Here is a 4332-nt window from a genome sequence, read left to right on the forward strand (position 1 = left end):
CATTCCTACCAACAAAATTCACATCCATAGATTCATTATTATTCTCAATAAAAGTAGACAATGGCATATCATTCGCATCAAGAGGAGTATTTTTAGTAGCAAACAATTTCATAAGTTCATCCATCTTTCCACTCAAAACATTAATTTCTTCTATAGCATGCACTTTTTTACTAGAAGATCTTTCGGTGTGCCATTGAGAATAATTAGCCATAATATTATCAAGAAGTTTTGTAGCATCTCCTAACGTGATTTTCATATATGTGCCTCTCGCGGCCGAATCTAAGAGATTTCTAGAAGCAAAGTTCAAACCGGCATAAAAATTTTGTATGATCATCCATAAATTCAAACCATGAGTAGGACAATTGCGAATCATCAATTTCATTCTTTCCCAAGATTGGGCAACATGCTCATGATCAAGTTGTTTAAAATTCATAATATCATTCCTAAGAGTGATAATATTAGCGGGAGGAAAATACTTAGAGATAAAAGCATCTTTGCACTTGTTCCAAGAATCAATACTATTTTTAGGCAAAGACGAAAACCAAACTTTAGCACGGTCTCTAAGTGAAAACGGAAATAACTTCAATTTGAAAATATTGTTATCCGTATATTTATTCTTTTGCATATCACACAAATCAACAAAGTTGTTTAGATGAGTAGCGGCATCTTCACTAGGAAGTCCAGCGAATTGATCTTTCATAACAAGATTCAGCAAAGCAGTATTGATTACACAAGACTCAACATCATTAGGAGGAGCAATCGGAGTACTAAGGAATCATTATTATTGCCGCCAGCCGTCAGTGCCGCCCCGACCCTGCGGGGAACGAACAGCAGGCGTCGTCCTTGCATCCATCAGTGCGGCGAGAAGGCCGCACCGCCACTCCGTCGATGACTCCGGCCGGCTCCTCGTCCCACGCCCGTCGCGCTCCTGCGGACGCGCATGCCGCGCTGCTCCTGGCACGGGATCTCCTGCACTACCGTCCCATCGACGACCTCTATGACAAGTGGCTCACCTGCATCACCGAGCTCATCAGCGCCGATGGGGGCTCCCCTGCACCGTCCCTCTCGTTGCACCGCGCACCGCCCGGCGCGGGCGACGAAGCTTCGGGGGCGCCTCAGCTGCCTCCCCCTCAAGAAGGTGCCTTGGCCCCAAGGCGCATGGCCCCTAGGTGGAACCCACTCCGTTCGGTGCCAGCGCAGCAAGAGAAGAGCTGCCAAGAGATCCCTCGTCCCCAAGAAGCCGCCCGCGTGCTCCCCGCACCGGCTCGGCACGAGCGCGCACCTGCTCCAGCGCATCAAGACCCCGCGCTGCGCCTGGAGGCAGCGCACTAGGACTTCCAAGATCAAGCTCTCCATCGCCCAAGGCCTCCCGCGGCCACCGCAGGCTGCCGTGCCTTCTCCGCCGAGCTGCGCAGCATGGCCTGGCCGGGCAAGTTCATGCCAGACCTGCCCCCGTGCTACGACGACACGGCTGACCCTGCAGAGTTCCTCCAGCTCTACGAGCTGGGCATCGAAGCCGCCAACGGGGACGAGAAGGTCATGGCAAACTGGTTCCCCATGGTGCTCAAAGACGGCGCCCGCACCTGGCTCCTGAACTTGGCTCCAGGCACGATATCCTCTTGGGACGAGATGCGCACCCGGTTCATCGCCAACTTCCAAGGCACCCGCGACTGGCCCCCGGCCATGAGCGACTTGCGCCGCATCAAGCAGCAGCCGGGAGAGACCCTACAGAAGTTCATTCAGCGCTTCAACAACGCTCGCCTTAAGATCCCCAAGGTGTCCGAGGAGGCTATCATCTCACCCTTCTCCTACGGCGTGCATGACGTCAAGATGAAGGAGGAGCTCACAATCCATGAAGACCTGTGCACCTCCCTGGAGATGTTCAATCTGGCGACCAAGTGCGCTAGGGCCGAGGAAGGGCGCCTGTCCCTCCTCGAGCTACCAGTTGCTCAAGCCAATGAGTACTTTGAATGTACTCGCAAGCAACACATGATTTGGTTCAAAGTAACAATGCAATTGTACGACAAGTAAGCAACCAAGCTTCACGCTAGTTGGGATGTCCTATCAACTTGTGAGATATGCATCAATGAACTTGGGTAACCTTGAGAACAGGTAACATATATTAACATAAATAGAATTTGAATCAATGCCATGCCATTCAACATGTCAAGTCACCACCTTGACACAAATAGTTCCTCTCCACACACACATGCACCGAGATTGTAAATTTTTTGGACATAGTTTAAGTAGCACCTCCCAACTGTCCATGACCGTGGACACGGCTATTCGAATAGTTTGACATTCTACAGAGGTTGCACACTTTACCCACAAGATCCGGGAAGCTTTCGTGTCATCCACGATCCCGCAGGACCTCAAGTACTCGGGGGAAGCACCCGATCATTACCTTTCCCTAGACGATACTAACATAGGGTCCACTCGTTGATACACATCCCTCGTGTATAAGCAAAATATCGTGGGAGTCTGCCATTTTCACATTATCACGCATACACGAAGGGACCAACGGTGTGTCCGGTGCCCTGTGAAAACAGTCATGGCCGCCTATCCAAGCACGACCCCGTCCCGAGAGTGACCTCAAGTCACCCCCGTCACTGGTAATGTGAGCACCATGCTAGTATCAGTCCAAGTAATCAATAATGCCCCGTCCCATAAAGGGGTAGAGTGGTTGCACATGTTTGGTTGGGACGGTAATCACACATAAATCTAATCCATCATTTTACACACTCCAAAAGCTCTCTTCGGTACACCACTTCTTCCTCAAGTGGTGACCTTAGTTCAACATCTCCCAAGGGCATTAGGGGCACCCGATGGGGTTTTCGAAAGATCGCCAGGAGAAGAACGGAGTTGGGTTGGAGGTGCAGAGCTTGCAAATTGTAATGGTGGAGAACAGAAAGGAAGAACTGAGAAAAAGGGGGCACCAGACCGGCGGCGATGGCGCTCACGAAGAGAGGGTAGAAGGTGCTTCCTCTGCCCTCAGGAAGGGCAGAGCCGGCCTTGAGCGCAGCCGCCCCGTCGATGCCTTGCGCCGCCATCATCTGGCGCGTCTGAGCAAGATTCTTCTCCGACACAGTCGGAGGATCCAAGGCGGGCGAGTACCAAGCTCCGGTTGGGGTCGGGCGAGGCGCCATGCCTTGCTAGGATGCAGGGTCGGAGTAGATCTAGGGATTTCGGGAGCAAGAAGGGCAGGAGCAAGAAAGGGGATCTGGGCAGTGAAGGAGAAGGCAAAGAAGGTAAGCCTGGACGGGTGCCGCTCCCTTATCAGTTTGTGCAGTTGCCAAGTTGCCGCGGGGAGCCTGGACGCCCGCGTCCAATCAACCGCCACGCGGCGCCCAAGGCCGCAGGCTCTTAGGGCCCGCGGCACTTCGCACTTGCCTCTTCGCTTCTCTGCTATGCCAAGTCCGAGCGCGCCTTGGGCCCGGGGGCTACTATCGGCGTTCTAGGAACGGGGGTACCCAGACTTGCCTGCCTGCGACCTGCGGCGTGGCTCAAGGAGTGGCCCAGCACGGCCCATCTTCATGAACACATGCTCAAGACCCTCGCGAGGAGCCAAGCCTTGCGGGGAAGGGCGACAGGAGGCTTCCTCAGGCACGGTCTCGTCAAGCTGGCTCGCGAGGAGGCGGAGAGATCAAGGTGGGGTACCTCACGAGGTGCCCGTGACGCAAGCCATGAAGACCAAGGCCAGGCGGGCGCCAGCCTGTGCAGAGTCCTTGTTTCCCCTTTGCTGCAAAGGGGGCAAGCGCAGGCAAGGGTATCAAGCAAAGGCAACCATTTCGGTGCAACAAGACCATGACCAGCAGGGCGGCAGAAGGTGGTCATCGTGGAGCCCAAGCCAGCGTCATCGTCAGGGTCTTTGGCAGGCGAGGACCAACTTTAGTCAGGATAAGTGTACTAGATGTTCCCCTTCAAAATGGCCAATTGTTGGCGCCCTTCCGGCTCAATGTTTGGGAAGAGGCCCAGCGCCTCCACCTATAAATAGGACTAGCCACCCCCAGGGTAGAGGCAACTGATCCGTAGGCATCTAAAATCGACCCCTCAAAAGGGACAACACCACCATAGGAACATACCCTCGCGAGGTTGTTCTTCCCTTGTATTGTTCATCAGCCCCAGAGGCAATCCACCACACCACACACTGGAGTAGGGTATTACACCACAATGGTGGCCTGAACTAGTATAAATCTTGTGTCCTTCATGTTGCTCTTCGTGTAGTTTAGTTCCTAGCGAGGCGGTGAGACATGGGTAGGATGGGGGTGTGATCTCCGCGTGCACCCCAGTGTTCAAACCTCAAGGGTCTGCCGGAACCCGAAATCCAACACA

This window comes from Triticum dicoccoides, chromosome 5B, assembly GCF_002162155.2.
Source record: "Triticum dicoccoides isolate Atlit2015 ecotype Zavitan chromosome 5B, WEW_v2.0, whole genome shotgun sequence".
Taxonomy (NCBI): Eukaryota; Viridiplantae; Streptophyta; class Magnoliopsida; order Poales; family Poaceae; genus Triticum; species Triticum dicoccoides.